Here is a 21,093-nt window from a genome sequence, read left to right on the forward strand (position 1 = left end):
TTTCAAGTTTTTCTCAATAACCATGATGGTTAGAAGGATTTTTTTTAATGAAAGCTGAGATTTTCACATAATCACATGAATCCAGGAGCTGAGGATTTAAAAAAATCAAAGATTGCAAGACTTTTGCAACATAATCACCAGAGTTGGCTACATTGAAACAGTGTAAAGGGGCTTCAGTCTAAATGAGAATCTCACTCCAAGTGTTTATCAAACAATAAAAAATGTGTAGAAGTCAACCTCTTTGTAATCAAACTAAAAATGGGAAAGAGGGACAAAAATCAGCAATTAACTTGCTGGAAATAATTCACCTACCTCCACTCTGCAGCTGGAAATAATTCACCTACTTCCACTCTGCAACCCATTCCTGCATTACTTGTGCTCCCAGTCTCCTTAGGCTGCAGAGGAAACCTTGGATACGCAAAGGATAGCGAGTCAGGCGTGTTTTGTGGGCAGGTGTACACAGTTCACGTTCACTGCTCTTATTTTCAAAGCTACAAACGGATCTATCTCCATGGGAGACTAGATACATTATTTCTATTAATCTGTCTATGGGAGATATAATTTTCTGATGGTAAACCAAGCTCTGGGTAATTATCCAGTTCTGGACAACAAAATGTATTTGTAAGGCGTAAGAGAATGGTGAGGTAGGTTTTTTTTAAAACTTTTAGATAGGCTTTCGTTCCCGCAGCATAGCCTGTGTCTATTGACTATATAGAGCAGCCAACTTTCAGTTATGAATCTGAGAACTTAATGACTCTCTTGATGCTGCACAGAGTGTACATATATTAGGGATTTTTTTTTTACCCCAGTTTATTTTTGATGGCATGTGTGTACTGACCTTAAAGTGAACCTTGCAGCAGCCTGCACCCCGGCCTGAATTCTGAATGTTTAATGGAACATTCAGCCCACATTATGCAGAGGGAGAATTGAAGTCCCTGCTTTTATTTTTAATGTGCACTGAAGTGGCATGCTGCACATTTCCTTCTCCTTTCCTGAGCTGGAGCAGCTTTACGTCCTTCTGGTTCTCAATTAAACCAGAATCTTGCCTGGAATCCTATCAAGCTGAGAGATCGCAAATCCATGGTTGGAAACGGTGGATAGGAGAATAGTTCTTGTCAATACTTCACTGATGAGAACTACTGTCAGAGTTGCACGTTCTGTTCTGTCTTATCACTTTACATTTCTAGAAGATGAAATTTGAGAAAGAAAACCCTCAGTTTGGCTCTGTCTAATTAGTTATATTATAGCTTCAAAAACAGTCCTTATGAGAAATGTCTGAACCAGATATATCAGTAGGCCTGGGTTTCCCTCCTTAGGTAGCATCATACATTGGAGGGGATCTTTTGCCATCTCAGAATTTACTCGTACTATCCCCCACACCTTGTCCTGGCTATGAATAATAGTTAAATGTCTTCTTTGATTTCTCAGGAAATGTTTTTTCTTATATTTATTCCTATTGTTTGGAGCTATAATTAGTTTTTAGCAATAATATGACCATCAGCTCCCTAAAAACCTGATCTGAAGCTCTTTAGATGTCAATGCGAATCTTTCTATTTTCTTAAATGGGCTTTGGATCAAACCTTAATACCCACACAACAGCAGTCCTTAATACCAAAACAGCAACATGCAGTGTATGTTTAAAACCAGTAATTCTCCCAAGTCTATTCCAAAATCGGCACCCCATTTAAAAACAAACAAACCCAAAACCAATCAATTGAAAAGGGCCAGGTTCTGCTACCTTTACTCATGCTGGGTAGCCACTGTCTCAGAACAGCCCTGCAAAAATAGTAATAGCTGTAGTCCAAGAAGATTCCTGTTCTGGACAACCTTTTATTAGCATCAGCAAAATGAGGGCACACACTGGGTACGTCTACACTGCAAAAAAACTCCCTGTGGCGGCAAGTCTCAGAGCCTGGATTAACTGACTGGGGCTCATGCTATGGGGCTAAAAGTAGCCGTGTAGCCATTTCCACTCAGGCTGTAGCCAGGGTTCTGAAACCTGGTGAGTGGGGTGGGTCTCCGAGCCTGAGAGTAGCCTGAGTGGGAACATCTGCACGGCTATTTTTAGCCCCATTGATCTGGGCTCTGAGACTTGCTGCCATAGGTCTTTTATTTTCAGTGTAGACGTACCTTAACTGGCTTCAAGTTTCCAAAATGACTGGTGGTTTTGAGTGCCTCAAATTTTGCATGCCCAATTTGGCACATATTAAAGAGACCTGATTTTTGGTGCTGAGTACCCACCCTCTGAAAATCAGCCGCTTCAATGTGTCTCAAGTTGGGCACCTCTAAATGGAGGCTCCCCAAATCACTACTCACTGTTGAAAACTCAGGCCACAGTACTTTCCAGAGAGTTCTAATACAGTCTGAACAGAAATATTCCACCACTGGTTCTCCTGCCCCATCCCCTTGTTAACTGTCTGAGAGCCGGAGTTGGTATGCTCATCCTTTCCCTCTCTCTCAGGTACTTCTATGGCCCCTTTATCATAGTACCTGAGCATCTCAAAATCTGTAAGGTATTTATCCTCTCAACACCCCTGTGAGATGCGGAAGAACTATTACTCCCATTTTACAGATGAGTAACTGATGTGTAGAAAGACTTCATGACTTGCCCAATGTTACACAAGACGTCTGTAACAAAGGAGGAACTCAAACCCAAGTCTCCTAAGCCCTTAGTTAACTCCCTAGCCACTGGACTGCTAACATCAGACTGTTGGGGGACTACAGGTATCTGGAGTGACATCAATAGGTGCTGCCAGGACAATTAGACATGGGGAGAGCCAGTTTTTATGTGCTCTCTTTTGATGACTTTGGGCTGGACACAAGTAACGGCTATGGGGAAGCAGAAGTCAGAATATGATTCTTCAACAAAAATAACAGATTTTTAAAAAAGTATTAAAAACTGTATTTTTCAAAGTCTGTTCAGTAGAGACTCCAGGAATTTGTATTGCCTGTGGGCACACTTTGCTAACAGAGCTTGCAGTTGTCACTTGACAGCCCTGAAGCTTTTCTAACAGCTTCTGCTGGCTATTAATCGCTAATGCTGTTTTCTCCATAGTATCTATAAACTTTGAGATCCAATGTATTAAACAGTCAGTACAAATGTTTAATTTTGTAAAACCCACCACATCAGTTAAAAATAATTTAAAAAGTAAAGAAATCATTGTAAAGATGATTTCCTGATGCATATTATACCCCTTCTAGAGATGTCACAATTTGAGGGAGAATTGTATTGAAGCAATAGCTCAGTGGTGTGAGCATTGGCCTGCTAAACCCAGGGTTGTGAGTTTAATCCTTGAGGGGGCCACTTGGGGATCTGGGGCAAAATCAGTACTTGGTCCAGCTAGTGAAGGCAGGGGGCTGGACTCAATGACCTTTCAAGGTCTGTTCTAGGAGATGGGATATCTCCATTAATTATTATTATTAATGAATTGTACAAAGAATGTCCCTTACCTACGAGTGTGTGTCAACTATATCCTAGCAGCCACTCTGCTGTCTTTCGTAATGTAATGCCTGTGTCATAAGAATATATAAAAGGTTTTCATGTGCAATGAGAAAATCTGTTATAATGTTAGTTAACACTTACACTGTATTCTCATCTTCAGAACACCTTTCAAGAGCTAACTCCCGGATGTTTTATGTGTCTGTTTTAGCCATTGTTATTTTTAATTGCTTGTGTGCAACCATGAGAGAGAGTGCAGTTGGAGGGTCTGAGGAATAGTCGAGTGGTCTCTATTTAGCTGATTAGGAATAGCAGAGCTTCTGTATCTGCAAATTGCCATATACTGGAGTAATAATAACAATAATGCTTACTATTATAGGGCCTGATTCAAAGCTCACTGAAGTCTAGGGGAGTCTTTCTACAGAGTTCAATGAGCTTTGGATCAGGCACGTACAGTGTTTTTCATCACACAGTGTTGATCTCAAACACCCTCCAAAGGAAGACAAGGCTCATTAGCAGCATGCAGTAACTAATGTGTATATTTGCAGTATATGGTCTCTTCCTGCATGTGTAGTTATGAGTGTGTGTGCACCCCCTCTCCCCCATTGGAGGGGGCACTGCAGGGTTCAAGAGATATATAGAGCCTTGCACCGAAACTGGGTGACTTTCATCCCTCAGGCAGACAGTTGGACAGCAATGAGCCAAAATTATATACCTTGCTGGAGTTCTTGCTGTAGAATCTAAAGTTGTACAGAAAATTTGCAAAATCTGACAATAACAACCATCCACAATTCCTCAGAATCATACAAACTGCATCCTAGCAACCCACCTCTTTCAGATAATGGCTATGGGAGTAGGTTTGACTGGGTGTTCGCCTGCGCGCGCGCGCGCTCTCTCTCTCTCTCTCTCTCTCTCTCTCATATTTATCTAAATATGTGTGTGGGGTATCAGAGATGGAGTGGGTACTCAAAGGTGCCTTTGCATCACTTGTGTATCGTGGAAGTGGAGAGGGGGCTATGCACTGACCCTGAACAAACCAGAGTAGAGAAGGCCATTGGGGCATGATAGGGGCATATTGGGGGAGGGGCTACTAGGTCTTCACTTACATGGCTCAGTTGAGCCAAAACCCATGTATAGAAGATGCCAGTGGAGCTGCAATCAATATCCCAGCTGTGTATTGTGGGAGGGGCTGCATCTCTGCCCACAGCCTTCCTTGCAGAGAGCTTTGGAGTTTGTATAGGGACGTGAGGGTATCCTAGTTGCATATACATATTCTGTGTGTTGGCTCCTAGAGCCTTTGTTGTAGCAACAGCAATCTGTCGTGGCCTGCACCATCTTGTAGTTAGTATTCAATAGGAAAGCAAATATCTCTGGCTTGAGGGATATGTTGCATTTACTGTGGCTGCAGTTTCTCTGCAAATCAATTACTCTTCTGCTTCCTCTTCATCTGTTATTACTCAACAGCCAGATCTGCTGACCCAGAAGTGCTAAATCAATCAGCTGCTCCTCTGTTCTTCTTTCCTGCTACAAGTGACCTAGCGACAAAAGTAGAAACACATGCACATGGTTAAATGACCGATTTTCCCTTTCCCCTCACTCCTCCTATGGGGCGTTTATTTAGAAATGCTCCAGTGATAAGTAGGCACATCCAGGATGCCCCAGCTTTCATCCTAGTGGGTGATAACAGTTGTGTCACAGATGTGAGGCTCATCTTGTCATGTTAGGCAATCCATGGCAAGACTTCAACCCTGTTGCATTGCACTGATGTGTTGTGTGCATAGACACAAAGCTAAATGGTCGTTTTCTCAGTCCCTGTCTATCATCTCGGAGAAACCCCTAGATGGGCAGATGCGAATTTAACGTAAGACTAAAACTGTAATAGAAAGAAACGCATCCTGTTACTGGTAGAAATGGAGAGGCATTGTGCTAAAGGTTAGAGGGGTCACAGCATGAGGCTCCGTTGGTGTTTCTGGGTTTTATTCCTAGCTCTGCCATTAGCTAACTAGAACTTCAGTTTGGCAAAATTCTCATGCTCATGCTTAAATTAAGCATTTACTCTCAATGCCTCAGTTTCCTCCCAGGAAGTAATATGGATACTATATTGGAGATGATACTTGTCTATCTCACAGTAGCTTTATGAAATCGATAATGAATGCCTGTGAAGTGTTGCGCACTCCTCACATGAAAGGTGCAAAGTGTTGCTAGCTGCAAGTTCAAAAACCATTATCTTGCCAGAAAAAGTATGTAACAGTTATGAAAGATGTTTGAAGATCTTTGCATCTGTTTGTGCAAATTTGCACCCCCTGTTATAAATAGCAAACAAACACTTTCCAGGTGCTGAGTTTCTCAGAGATTTTTCCAAAGCTTTATATTGGTCAGTTTTGACACATGTCTTCTCAGCCCTGGCATGCGCTTGGTAGTCATTAGCATTGGTTTAAGCTTCCTTTCTCTAGTGGTTTATAGAGTTGTTCAGAGTTTAGTTGACTTTTATAAGCTAAATAACCCTAAGTATAGCTGTTTAGGACACACTATGACATCTGGTATATCTTAGGATATTCACCAGTTCTATATTGTTGTTAGTGGGCCTGAGCCAAAACTGTGGCTCCAAATACTCATGAAGTTTGGGGAAGTTGGGCTACGCAGTGGAACTGAGAATAGTTTTATGATGGCCCAGACAGACACCCCAGATCTGTAGGTCCTTGAACTTTGGGAAATTAAGTCTGAATTTTGTGGTTTGTGCTTTAATGATTAAAGGTTGGCCAGGTCTGAAGGGCTGGTTGTGCATTGCCCATAGCTGTGGCAGGAGGAGAGAGAAACTTGGCCTCTGTGGGGGAGAGGGCCATATTGGGACTCTTGCCCAGAGCATCTTCCAACTGGCTCTGCCTTGCCTCAGGAGTGGGAGACTGGGGGTAAGGAAAGTGTACATGGGATGTTATACGCAAACCTGCTAGTGTTAGTTCTCTGCTCCTGCTGGCTTTTCTATGCAAAGCTGTTTAGCCAGAGCTGCCCAGCGGTGCTACCAATGTTACAGCCCCACTGGTCAATGGAACGACACCACTTTTCACCAGCTGAAGATCTGGCTTTATAGGATTGATGGTGCACTGGAAAAGCCATGTAAAGAAGTGTGTAAAAGGCCTCCAGCACCAGGTTGACTATATGCTCTTCTTTTTGCCTTCTTTTCATGAGTGCCAAATTAAGGCAAGTATGCGCAACAAACATATTAGGAAGCAATGAAATCTTGTATAACTTTCCATGGGCACAAGAAAGCATCAGTGTTACTAGAGCTCTAAGGAAAAATGTTTTAGATCTGGCATCGCCTATGCTGTATTTACAGGCAGGTATGAATCAAATTCAAGTTTCTTGGATTAGAATTTAGTGGTGCCAGCCCTGAATATATCCACAACGTTTGTAAAGCTACTTAACTGTGAAAATCCAATTGAATTGGAATATTTCCAAACATCAGCTGAACGCCAGCAATCAAGACCTGCTTCTGGTAGGAAATGTTTCCAATGTGCAGCATTACTGCTAAACTGGAAAATAGTGATCCATGGAACCAATTGGATTAGGTTCTGCTGAAACATTATAGATACATTACTCCAATTACAAATGATTAAAATGCTTTATTTTCAATGCATGAATACACTTTATTAAATAATTTTACATTGCATTAAGACATGGGTCTTGTACTCTTTAAAATCCATGATATTGAAATCATGTGCACAGAGATTAATTTAGCCTTTTCCATGGTTTTTCTAGCCATGGAACTCAAGTTTGTTCAACATCTCATTAATCCTCTTTGCCAATCCCTATTTCTTACGCATCCTTCTGATATAACTGCTCATTTTACCTTTCTCTCTTTGCATCTGAGACAGTCATTGGCCTTAATTCTCAGTTACACTTAGGCTCTTCTACACCACTCTGATATTTACATGCTACGAGTGGTGTGAAGGGGCCACTCTTTGCAAAGGGTCAGTGGAGCTGTGACTGTTTCTACCATCTGAAGATCTGGCCCTGATAGGATTAAAGGTGAACTGGCAAAGCCATGCTTTGTCATGTTAAATGTGCAGCAACCCTGCTCTTCCATGCTCTGGTGTCTCTTAATCAGCCGTTTCCTATCATGCAGAACTTTATCAAATGTTCTGGCACATTTGGGATCCAAAGAAACATTCAGTAGAGATTAGAATCAAAACCTAGACCCATGAATAGGAATTTGAAACTTGTTTTTTGTGCCACTTTCCACCCACTTTGTATTCAGAATTTTTCACTGTTTTGCCACAATGTTCAAGAGCTAGTCTATATATTTTAAGTGACAGGAGAGTATGGACTTTATTGGGGAACTAGTTAAAGTGCTATCAATACATGTTAAGATCTCATACCCTGGGATGTGAATTTTGAAGGCGCTGCAGGCTTCAGTAACGTGATAAATGTTTTGGTAGCTATGGGATGACCAGCGATCATTATTTTTCATTGATAAAACTTGTGTGTGACCAGTGAAACCCTAAGAACTTTTGGAAATGGCAGCCCCAGGGAACATTTAGCCATTGTTCGGGTTTATTTTTGTCACAAAATCAGTTTAGTGTATTGATTTGCTGAAGGCTGAGGCCAATTTTATTTCCAAGACTTCTGAGATGTCTTGTTTCATGTGCTTTACTTGGCAATATCTTGTGTTTCCTTGACAGAAAGTTTCAGTTCCCTGCTAATAGCCATCATTTGTTACTAGAGAAAGGAGAACAGGCGACTAAGCGTTTCTCTGTAAGTGCACAGAGTTGGCTGTAAAAGGACTCAGTGGTTCTGAAGCTGATAAGGCAAAATAATCTGTAGAGAAGATGTGAGAGTATATTGTCAAAGGAGAGATTGACAGGCTAATAATGGTATTCCTGTGACCTTACCCCTGGATGATCCAGTAGCTGTTTTAATCGTGACACAATAGAAAAAAGTCTTCTCCGCTTCAAGGAAAGCTAATTAACTAGGCTCTCCAAGCGGGAGGGTCATTTGAGGGTGGTTGTGATTGGGAAAGGAAAACATAACTGGTGATCCTGGGGACCCTCTAGAAAAAAATATCACAAAGCTAGAAATCACTTTATTACCAGGGCCTCCAGCATGCAGATATTTATGGGAGTAACTTTGCACAGGAGTGGTCCATTGACTTCAGTGTGTGTGTGTGTGTGTGTGTCTATTTAGATATACTGTATATTAGAAAGATTATAGGCTAGGTTGCTAGCACCACTTATAAATATTGTTGCCAGACACTCCTCACTATAAAACTCTGGTTTCCGTTGCTTATAACTTTACAAAGCTTTAATCATCTGGGCTGACTACGGGGTGTCTGTGTCGGGCTAAAGGTTTTTTTTTTTGCAAAATTTCAGCCAAAATTGTTCATCTGTTCTCAAGAATAAGGCTAGGGAAAAATACATTGTTTGGCCGATGTTAAAAAATTATGGCAAACTTTTTTATTTGAACAACTCTAGTGCTCTCATGCTCTGGAGCAGGGACTTAAAATTTGGCAGGGAGGTGGCCTTTGTGCCAGGGATATGCCTTTTGTTTTCCCTGTGAAAATTATAAACCTTTGATAAACTGCAGTTTGTGCTTGCTCATTAGAGACTTTGATTATAGCCCTAAAATCTCAGAAGATTCCATTCTGACCAAGCATGGTATGGGGGAAGTGTAACCTTTTGTAACCAATTAATATTAAGTTGTTAAAGGTGTAATAAAACTCAACTTAGTTTTCAAGTTCAAGCCTCTAGGTTGGCTACAGAAAACTTTAGTAGAAGACCACAAGGCAACACTTTGAATGATACAACCAAACTTCATGAAAAGAAAAGATGATTAGTTAAGCAAAGAGGAATGTAATTTCCACTTACACAATACTACAATTATACTTTCACTTAAAGATGCAATAGTATTTTGATGGGTGATTAGTCCGCTGACAACAGAGCCTTATAATTGTGGATCCTAATGGTACCCTTTCAATATTAATTGCAGTGCTCCTCCAAGTTAGCAAAACTGTTCCTTTTTAATACTCTATTATAATATACTTAGGGCCCTACCAAATTCATGGCCATGAAAAACATGTCACGGAGTGTGAAATCTGGTCTTTTGCGTGCTTTTACTCCTATACTATACAGATTTCACCAGGGGGAGACCAGCATTTCTCAAATTGGGGGCCCTGACCCAAAAGGGAGTTGCGGGGGGTGAGGGGGTTTTCAAGTTTCTTTTAGGGGGGGGTCGCAGTATTTCCACCCTTACTTCTGCGCTGCCTTCAGATCTGGGCAGCTGGAGAGCGGTGGCTGTTAGCTGGGCACCCAGCTCTGAAGGCAGCACCCTGCCAGCAGCAGCAGCACAGAAATAAGGGTGGCAATATCATACCATGCCAGCCTTACTTCTGCGCTGCTGCTGGTGGTGGCTTCAGAGCTGGGCTCCCGGCCACCAGCCACTGCTTTCCAGCTGCCCAGCTCAGAAGGCAGCGCCGCTGCCAGCAGCAGCACAGAAGTAAGGGTAGCAGTATCGCAACCCCACCCTACAATAACCTTCTGACCCCGCCCCCCACAACTCCTTTATGGGTCAGGACCCTACAGTTACAACACCGTAAAATTTCAGATTTCAATAGCTGAAATCATGTCATTTACGATTTTAAAAATCCGATGACTGTGAAATTGACCCAAATGGACCGTGAATTTGGTAGGGCCCTAAATATACTAATTAACATTAAACTGTCCTTTACGATAAATATATTTCCGTGACTTTATTTGGCTCTTTACATTATGCATTATTTCAATTAATATCTGCACTAATGTCCTTCCCATACTATCGATATAGACAGCATTTTAATACAACATTCACAATTCTCAGAAACACTCCTTAAAATCCTCATTCAAACTGCTTATAACAAAAACATTATAGCAACGTAACCCTGGCTCATGTCATGAGAAAGTGCGAGTCAACCATAACACTCTGTCTCCACCGTATCTTGGATTTTTCTCACACTAGCATCTTGAATTTCCCATACTCCTCTACACTTGGGCCCCAAACCTAACTTCTACTTATTCCTTAAGATAAATCATCCAATAGGCTACAGAGGGGAGACTGTGAACTGAGGTGGAGAGCCTGGGCCTGATGGGCAAGGAGACCAGGAGCCATAGAGGGAAATGCGGTAGGCATAGTTGGGCTGCAGGATGGTGGACGCTGAGATCAGTGGAGGAGCAGGGGAGAGGGGAAGGACTGGGACTGTCTGAACAAGGAGACTGGGACTAGAAGTTCATGTGGGAGGAATGGGGTAGGGGAAAGACATCTGACAAGGAGTTGGGGTGCAGGGGGAGTACTGGGACTGGCTGGACAAAGAGAGTAGGGCAAGGAGCTGGGGAGGTGATGGGGCAGAGTCTGAGACTGAGTGAGCAGCCCTTGGAGGGAGACTGGAAGTGGGAGCCAATGGGGCACGGGGAGGGGAGAAACAGATTGGATGAGGAGCCGATGTGGGGAACTGGCATTGGCTGGGAAAGAAGACCAGGGACAATGAGTTGGGACAAAAATGGGGAGACGGACTGGATGTAGGGAGGGGGAGAGACTGGGACAGGGGGAAGATTTGGATTTAGAGAGAGGGAGATTAAGTCTGGCTGGGCAAAGAAACTGGGACTGGGATGAGAAGCCTGATAGGTGGAGACTGAGACTGGATAGGTGAGAAGACTAGGACTGGGCCAAGGAGCCAGTGGTGGGGAAGAGACCGGAGTAGGACATGAACAAGTTGGAGCGGACAGGGCAGACAGGGTTAAGCATAAGGGGAATGGCAGAAGTCTGTGCCCACTAGAACACACTCCCCTCGAAGTCCTGGAATGAAGTTCAAAATTCCTTAGTCTCACCAATCACCTGCTGTCTGTGAAACCCTCCAGCAAAGTGTGAGTTTGAGAGAGAGAGAGACAAAAAAACTTGATATTGTTTTTGTGGAGGTTAGAAATTTGGTTGATAAAGATAATAATGCTGAAGTAATATTCTTAGACTTCTGTAAGGCATTTGACTTGGTACGACACAATACTTTGATTAAAAAAACAAGAACAATACAAAAATCAACAAGCCCATGTGAAATGGATTAAAAACTGGATAGCAGGTCTCAAAATGTAATTGTAAATGGGGAATCATCACTGAGCAGGTAGGTTTTTTTTGTGGGGTTCCGTGGAGATTGGTTCTTCCCCTAGATTATTTTTAACCTCTTGATCAGTGACCTGGAAGAAAACAAAATCATCATTGATAAAGTTTGCAAATGACACAAAAATTGGGGGAGTGGTAAATATGGAGAGGCCAGGTCATTGGTACAGAGCAATGTGGATTGATTGGTAAATGGGACACAAACAAGCAATGTATTCTAATATGGATAAGTGTAAATGGATCCATTAAGGAACAAAAAATGTAGCCCATAGTTACTCTATCTTGGGTAGCAGTAACTCTGAAAAAGACTTGGCAGTCGCAAGGGATCATCAGTTGAACATGGGCTCCAAGAGTGAGACTGTGGCCAAAAGGGCTAACTTGGATGCATGGACAGGAATCTTGAATTGGAGTGGAGAGTTGGCTACCTCTGTGTTTGGCAGAGGGGTGATCACTGTTGGAATACTGTGTTCAGTTTTTGGTGCTCATGATTCAAGAAGGATGTTGATAAATTGGAGAGGATTCACAGAGGAGCCACAGGCATGATTAAAGGATTGGAAAGCATGACTTAAAACGATTGAATTATTTGAGTCTATCTATGTAGTTTAACAAAGAGAAAGTTAATGGGTGACTTGATCACAGCCTTTAAGTACCTCTATGGGGAATGAATATTGGATAATGGGCTCTTCAGTTTAGCAGACAGGGTGTAATGTGATTTAGTGTCTGAAAGTTGAAGCTAGGTCTATTCAGATTGGAAATAAGATGTACATTTTTAACAATGAGGGTAATTAACTATTGGAACAATTTACCAAGGATAATGGTGGATTCTTCCTCACTGGCAATTTTTAAACAGGGCCGGCTCCAGGCACCAGCTTACCAAGCAGGTGCTTGGGGCAGCCTCTTCGGAGAGGAGCAGCATGTCCAGCTGTTCGGCGGCAATTCGGCGGACGGTCCCTCACTCCTGCTCGGAGCGAAGGACCTCCCGCTGAATTGCTGCCGCAGATCCTCTAGTTCAAACAGGAATTATGTTGAGGAAGTTCTTTTGCCTATGATGTACTGAAGGTCCGAATAGATAACCACAGTGGTCCCTTCTGGCCATGGAATGTATGAATCTTACCTTTTGGCTATCTTAACTGTACTGATTATAAGATCTCAGGGCAGATGCTGTCTCGTATTTTGCATATGTACAGTCCCTAGTAAAATGGTCTAATTTGGGGTCTCTAGTCAGGGGTTCTCGCAACAAAATTTTTGGTGGCCTCAGAGTGCGGCCACCAACTCTTGCTGGTGGCCACTCTGACAATTTTTCCTAGAATACTTAATTAACTTTAGGAAAAACAAATAAATATGCACACAGACATGTTCAAGTCATTGTAATTTATTCATGTAGTGTTTTTTTTTTTTTTTTTTTTGCAGACTCAATAATGTACAGTTGTCTCTTCTTTATTGGACCTAAACAGACTAGAAACACAAATAAGGTGCTTTGCACATTCTTGTCCCTTTTTGTTGTTTCTTTTGCTTTTTGGTTGCTTTTTAAAAAAAAGACTTGATAGCTAGTAAGTCTGCTGCTGCGAAAAGTCATATTTGTATGTTTGTTCATATCGCTTTTCACAGCCTCCCAGCTAGCTAGTAAGTTTGCTATGAAAAGCGATATGAACAAACATACAAATATCAATTTTCACAGCAAACTTACTCAGCCCTGGCAAACCAGGGGACAAATTAAGCCCTGGATGGGGAGGTGTGTAGGGAGACAGCAGGGGCCAGGAGCGAAGGAGGGATGGATGGATGTGTGGCCAGGGAGGCAGCAGGGGCCAGGGGTGATGGGGGAGTGGGGGCGGGGCGGTGAGCCAAAGGCCGGCACCTGCCGCAGAGTGGATGGGGTCCAGGGCCAGAACCCAAAGACCCATGACCGGATCCTGCCCCCCGCCACCCAGGCTGAAGCCCGAAGTCTGAGCCCTCACCGCCCCCAAGAAGGTGGGGCACTCACTGGCTGCCGGTTCCTCTGGCGTTTGTGGCTCCAGAGAGGGGCAAGGCCCAACCCCTGCTGGTGGCCCTGGGGGAGGCTCCACTGCTTTGACACCGACCCCCGTGCCCAGGAGGCTGTCATGGCCACAAGAAAAGCCCCTGGTGGCCACATGCGGCCACGGTGGCTGCATTAAAGAAACGCTGCTCTAGGTGCTACTGTGTAATACAAATAAGGAGATTGTTTGTTTGAACTCTGCAGTCCTTGTGTCATTTTTAAAATGCTTTGTCGTACCGCAATAACGTGTCTGTCTCGCATTCAGGGAACAATTTTGGACCCTCCTTGCAATCAATTTAAAACCCATTCATTCCTGTGGATGGTATGCACAGACTACAGTGCCTAATGGATAAAACCGGGGCTTCAAACCACAAAAATTGTGACTTGAAATTGGAGTGATGGAGGGGGGGAATTATATTTTCATTACAAATTCTTCCTGATTTTTATTCTGCCAGCAGTCAAATAGATCACTATATTCTCACCACTTAATGATTCTTATCAAGCAAAAATACTCTGCATTGGATTGGATTGGGATTTATCTGAATGAATTGCAGCCATCTGAAGTGTTGAATGTTTCCTGTTCAATGAGACGTCTCTCTGCTGTCTTGAGGCTGAGGAAGGAACACTCTGCCGCTGACATTTCAATAATTTAAAATACATTAAACGTTAGACAATCCGGGAAAGGGGGCAGCGGGAGCAGGATTGCTATTTATGGTTATAGCTCAGGAAAAGGCAATACTTCCTCAAAGAGCGTCAAAAAGTTCAGTCATGCTCATTAGCCTGCATCCCCACTGTGCAAGTCGTCCTGGGGGGGAAGGGTGAGGTCACAAAAATGCAGAAAGAACAGCGGTGAGGATTCCTGCTGCAATGGGAATACTTCTGGAGCACTTCCTTGTTGTTGTTTGTTGTTTTTTAAAGGAATTCTGATGTGTATTGTGGCAGTGCCTCGGAGCCCCAGTCCTGGATCAGGGGCAAATTGTGCTAGATAAGAACTAGAATTAGATGATTTCCTGGAAGAGGGTTGAAAAAAGAACTAGATACGTTCATGGAGGATAGGTCCATCAATGGCTATTAGCCAGGATGGGTGGGAATGCAAAGCCATGCTCTAAGTGTTCCTAGCTTCTGTTTGCTAGAAGCTAGGAATGGGCAAAAGGGGATGGATCACTTGATGATTACCTGGTCTGTTCATTCCCTCTGAAGCACCTGGCCGGTGTTGGAAGACAGGATACTGGGGTAGATGGACCTTTTGGTCTGACCCATATGGCCGTTCTTATGTGCAAGGCACTGTACAAACACAGAATGAAAAGATGACTTCCGCCCCAAAGAGCTTACAGTTTCCTTCTTGATGGGGACCTATCTCACAAATTCAGAGGTACTGCAACTCCAGAGCACACTTGAATTTAACATAGTCTTCGACTTTATGTCTAGCATTTATGCACTAATTTCATCTTCCAAGGACTTCACAGACATTAATGACTAAATGTTGCTCCTGTGAGGTCGGTGAAGGCAGAAGTATGATTTTTCACAATTTACTGATGAACAGTTGAGGCCAAGGGGTTAAACAGCTTGTGGAATGGCACAGAGGAAGCTAACAGCAGAGCTGGGATTTGAAGTTGGAAGCTGGCTCCTGGTCTGTGCTCATACTGCTAGCCTACTCCTTTCTATATGTCTGATGCTGGTGGGACATTCTCTGAGCTGTGCCTTGCTCTGGGTGCACGACTCAGACTGTAGCAAGGAAGATTAATGCCAGAATGTTTTTCTCTCTCCCCCACTGTACAACACTATGGGCAATACTATTGGATGTGCCCCCTGTTCTCCATCACTATTTGCTTTTAGGTTAACTAGCAAGTACATAATAAAACACCTGCTTACTAGAGAAGGACAACAGTGTATGGGCTACTGTGGATCCAACTGCAGAAGACACATCTCCAAGAGCATGCTATTTGCTTTGCTTTGAGCCCAAATTCTGACTTCTGATATGCATACATAATTTCCATTAAAGTTAGTAGGAATTTCATGCACGTATCATGGCCTTAAGTAGCTGCGGGGTGGGTAGGGAATTAAAATGTTCCATTAGAGAGAGCCCACAGCACAATGAGGAGGAATGGTTTTGGTCCTCACTGTTCTTGTTCAGTTATCCTTCAGTAGCTTCTGGGTTCTTTCATGCAGCCTTAATTTTTTTCAACTTTAATTAAACTCTCTCTGGGCTTTGGAAGCTCTTCATTGCTTAGGAAAGACATTTTGATTGCTCGCTAGGCTTCCCCAGGGCGCTCATGCCTCTTGTTGGAAACACATGGGTTTGCGTAGGCCATGTAGTAAGTGCACAGGGCAACTTTGCTGCCTGCCCACCCACATTTGGAAAAATGTTCACTTTGTGGAAAGGACTTTTTCAGATGCTGGGAATCATTCTACAGGTGCTGGAGGCAGGGATGGGGTGGAAGCAAAGGTGGCTTTTTGGTGCCGTGAAGAGGCCTGCCCGGCCCCTGGCGTAAATTAGAACACACTATTTACACTTTGTTCCCATGGTGCTCTGTAGGCCCTGACAAGCAGAGACTCTTGTAGTGCGAGGTACTCTGGTCAAGCTCCCAATTTAGCTTGTGTGCTGGAGACTGCAAGCAGGGATGGTGTAGGGTCCTCACACCAGCTCCACAGCAGCTGGAGGTGTATGCTGGGCAGGGGTTTTCAGAGGGTCATTTCTACCTACTTAAAGGCCCTTTTATGTTGCCCAAGCAACATGGTTTTTCCAATATTCAGTATACCCCAATCTCTTCCTACTGGCTCAGCTGATGTTGCTGAATTCTTTGTGTCATGTATGGTAGAAATTAGGGGATGGACAAGGGCTAGCAGGCAGATAATCAAGACTGAAGGGACGGGTGATGGGTGACAGTGGCCTCTGCCCTGCATGTGTCCACCATTTCTGATGCAGGTGTACAGTCTGGAGGGTCTGATTTAGATAGTGCTGCTTTTCAATGTTGGCTTCATGGCAGTACCATGACTCTGACTACAGCAGAGCTGGGTAATAAAGCCCAGGCTTTTTCAGCTGATGCTCTCAGAAAGCTGCTGGGCGTCTGTGACTTATTCCCTCCTTCCCAATATTTCTGTATAGGAATACATTGAATCTGATTTGATTCAAGTTCCCATAACCCTCTTAGCTTTCTGCTCTTGCAGTTCCCTTCGATCTCACTTGTGTCTTCTCCATCCGATTCCAAATGTTTGCTTTCCTCACCTTGCTTTGGAGTAACTGTGTTTGAGGCTTCCTAGGTAATATTCCATGCAGACTTTGTGATTTTGGAGAATACTAAGCATTAGTCTCCAGGACATTAATTATCCATAAATATGTGTGAATCCAGAATACATTAGTCTCCTATCTTAGACTTTTACGAGCACTGAATTCATCATTAAATAATACTGTACGAACAGCGCCTCCCAACCCTTTACTACAAAGTTATTCATAGATACAAGAGGTTGCATGCTTCAGCAAGTGGCATGTTAAAGAGACGGGTGTTTAGCAGAGATATAGGCAGTTCAGATGACTAGTAATTTATATGTCAGTGAAACTAAACTATTCAAATGCCTGCAGCCCTTGGTGTCCTATCTCTAGGGATGAGCTACTCGGTGAACCAATACAGGTTACTGAGATTATCTTTATTAAAAATTATATGTATGCAACTCTACATTTCTGGTGGATATTCAGTTTTTTTTTCATCAGAATTATCATATTTGGTATAATGGATACAGCATAATAAGCTAGACCAGTGGTTCCCAAACTTGTTCCGCCGCTTGTGCAGGGAAAGCCCCTGGTGGGCTGGGCCGGTTTGTGTACCTGCCGCGTCCGCAGGTTCTGCCGATCACGGCTCCCAGTGGACGTGGTTCGTTGCTCCAGGCCGATGGGAGCTGCTGGAAGCGGCGGCCAGTATGTCCCTCGGCCTGTGCCGCTTCCAGCAGTTCCCATTGGCCTGGAGCAGCGAACCATGATCAGACGCGGCAGGTACACAAAACGGCCCGGCCTGCCAGGGGCTTACCCTGCACAAGCGGCGGAACAAGTCTGGGAACCACTGAGCTAGACTATTATCAGTATATTATTTACTCATGATAACTGTGCTTACTGAACATTCCTTTCAGTTAATTTTCTACTTAGATTTTGAGGGTTGGACAGCCATAAACAGTAACTCTGTGGAACGCTGTCGAAATGTCTTAAAGGGCAGCCCTTTCACAAAGAGTAAAGCAATGATGGCAGTCGTTACTTCCAGTCTTCAGGAAATAATGTGGCAGCAGTACCATACATTGCTTAAATTTGCTTAAAATTTGTGACTCTTTTTACAAAAATGTATGCAAGAATTATTTGCCCTCATCCTCCAAAAATTTCAATTTTCATGTAAAATTTCAGGGGATTGAAAAATGTATTTACAGTGAAGCATGTGGAAACCTGTAAGGCTATTTTTGCACTTGAGAATTTTGGAAAAGCTCTTCAATCTAGAGGTGGCTGAAGGCTGCTTGGTCTAGGATATAATGTAGGGCTAGGATTCTGGAGATTGTGAGTTCTATTCCCACCTCTGTCCCTCGCTGGAATTAATATTAACAAGCCTGTGGTGTATAGCACTTTACAAGCATTATTTAGTTGTGAAGTAAGTAAATATAATCAGTCTTATTTCACTCTGAGGAAATGGACGCTAAGAGGTTATATCACCAAGGTCCTGTAACGAGTCAGCCATCCTAACCATGATTAAAATCCAGGTCTCCTGACTTCTTATCCTATGTCTAGTCCACCAGACCACAGTGCTCCCAGGCCTAGCAAATCACTTGTTGGAAAACTTGCTCTTAAATGCAGTGAATTAAGCGCAAGGAGCCAAAGGGATCTCACCACTGCCACTGACTGGCCTTAATACTATTATGGCAGGAATCACTGGAGCTGCTATATAGTCTTAAGAGTTATATTTCTTAATTGACAAGCTCAGTTCATTCTTGGAAGAAATGCTGTGTTGTTAGTTTTATGATGCAGGATCTTTGCTGTCTGCCTTAACCAGAATCAATTCTTGGGGCAGAGTTAATTCCTGGGAACTGAGCATTGGTATGATATCTGGAAAAAAGGATTGCCTATGTGCTGTTGTGGCCACCTCTGTTCCAAGACTGGTATATATAGTGTAATCAAACAAAACTGCATTAAGAATATATCCAGACTCCAAGCCATTGATTTCTCCTTCCATGAAAAGTCAACCTGTGAGGCCTGACATCTGCTACTGCTTGGCAGAAAACAGACAACACTATACACGTACGCACTGTAGCAATGTATAATGACTATTTAGTAGGTAAATTAAATCAATTTTCATTTTCCTCCAGTTTACAAAACTGCTCTGGTTTTATGGAATTTTTACCAACTCAAAAACCAGGGGCACTTCACTGGGGGGAGGGATGGGGGAGAAGCGTGTGTTTAATATGTCACCCAGCTCTAGTGAGGGCAGTTGCTGCTGCTTCCTTCCTCTCTAATTACTGCCCTGTTTCTGGTTAAATGAAGACTGAAATAGAGCTATTTCATGTGCTTAACTTTGCACACTGCTAGAAGTTTTTGCAGGATTGTGTTACTATATAAGTAACACAGGTGGTAGAGGTCTGGGGTTTTTTGGAGTGCCAGGTCCTGGATGCTGTCACTGACAATTACACAAGACTTTGCATCTGGAACATAGGTGATGGCCAAAAATACCTTTCCAGACTCCTGTACTCCTTTTAGAAGTCAGATTTGTCTTGCGTACCCCCAAGTTTCACCTCACTTAAAAATGACTTGCTTACAAAATCAGAGAAGTGTCACGGCACACTATTATTGAAAAATTGCTGATGTTCTCATTTTACCCTATAATATACAATAAATCAATTGGAATATAAATATTGTGCTTACATTTCAGGGCATAGTATACAAAGCAGTATAAACAAGTCATTGTCTGGATGCAATTTTAGTTTGTACTGACTTTGCTAGTGTTTTGTATGTAGTCTGTGGTAAAGCTAGGCAAATATCTAGATGAATTGATGTACTCCCTGGAAAACCTCTCCGAACCACTGGATTTGAGCATCAATGCTCTGAGCCCTTCTGTGGCTGTATTTTTTTTTTTTATTAAAGCTTTTCTTTAATTACAGGTTGGTTCAATCAAGTCTGAAGAGACTTTTTGTTTTTGCAGGAGGTCCTCCGGGAGTAGCAAGAAGTGTAAACAATACACCTAGAACAGGAACTAATATCCAGCAGGCCAGTCATGCCAGGTACTTCCTTCCTGCAGGAAGGCACAATGAGAATGAGGCTCAGACACCTTAATCTTAATAAAAAAGAAGAACGTGGAGCCAGACTCCTTATTTTTTTACTGGCGCATCGTTTGCTTCAGCAGCATTTGCCAGGGCTACAAATACTTTACAACCAACTTTAATATTTATTCCAATTAATGTGCTGTGCTCTTTTAGACTTTAAAAAAAAAAGCCCAGCTGAGCGTTGGGGAATGTGGGGCTGGTGTATTTAAACACACAAATTATTTCACATACATAGAGAGAACAAGATGGCACACACTGAGTAGCAAATAGTTCTGCAAGGCTCAGAGGCTGAAAACCAGATCCTGATCTTCAGGGTGGGTTTGTTTGTTTGTTTTTGAGATGTGCAGTGATGTATGCAGATTCCACTGAGATTCAACTCTCCTGATATTGCTTTTCCTTGCACCAGTTAAAGGGGGTGCTGATAAGTTTCCACTGCCTCGCCAGATCCTGATTTTCTGTTACTTATTGTTTCCTTAAAGTAAAATCTGAGAACAGTTTCAATCACCTGAAAAATCATTTGGGGCTTCAGAGTGGGGCCTGGCACGATGGGCATATTGAGTATTTGATCCCATTGCAACAGCATGAGGATTGATGATGACCCTGATATCTCCACCCTTCCTCTGTGTTTAAATGTGGTACAGGCAGTAGGAGTGAAGATTTAGGCAAGAGACTTTAACCCATGAGAAGGGCTGATCCTGCAGCCCTTATGCAGGGAAGACCTTGCCTGATGTCACTGGGAGAAATCCTGGGGAATGTAACAAAGATTATGTGCAAGGGCTTTTATCTGTGCAGTGATGGTGGGGGTCAGAGATGGGATGGGATAGAATCCACAACTACAGCTGGGCAGGCTGTCCAGGCAGCAGGGACATGGCAACTCCGACGGGGCATTGAAGGGAGGAGATGGAGGAACTTAGGAAGTGACTCACTCCTACCCCAGTACAAGGTTTTTGCCCAGTAGTTCTGTGCTGTGCACGAATCCACTGGCTACACCCCTTCCTCTTCCTAGGTTGTCCACGTCTTCCTCCTGCGTAAGGCACCTTTGGTTACCTGCCACGGAGATATGGAAGCAGTGGACAGAGAATTCCTCTGGACAGGGACTGCTAGTTGTGCATAGTCATACAGCTAGTACACCACTTTTAAGCTGCCTTTGGGTTTTATACACCCACATTGAGGCACCTCTGGATTTAGTCCTCGGGTGAATGATGGCTGAATGAGG

The 21,093-nt window shown here is 43.2% G+C and overlaps 1 protein-coding gene across 1 annotated transcript in view; it reads left to right on the forward strand.

The window, feature by feature from the left end:
* RASGEF1B (RasGEF domain family member 1B) overlaps nt 1-21,093 on the forward strand; it is a 455,348-nt gene that overhangs the window by 158,328 nt on the left and 275,927 nt on the right. The window lies entirely within an intron of this gene.

This window comes from Malaclemys terrapin, chromosome 5, assembly GCF_027887155.1.
Source record: "Malaclemys terrapin pileata isolate rMalTer1 chromosome 5, rMalTer1.hap1, whole genome shotgun sequence".
Classification (NCBI taxonomy): Eukaryota; Metazoa; Chordata; order Testudines; family Emydidae; genus Malaclemys; species Malaclemys terrapin.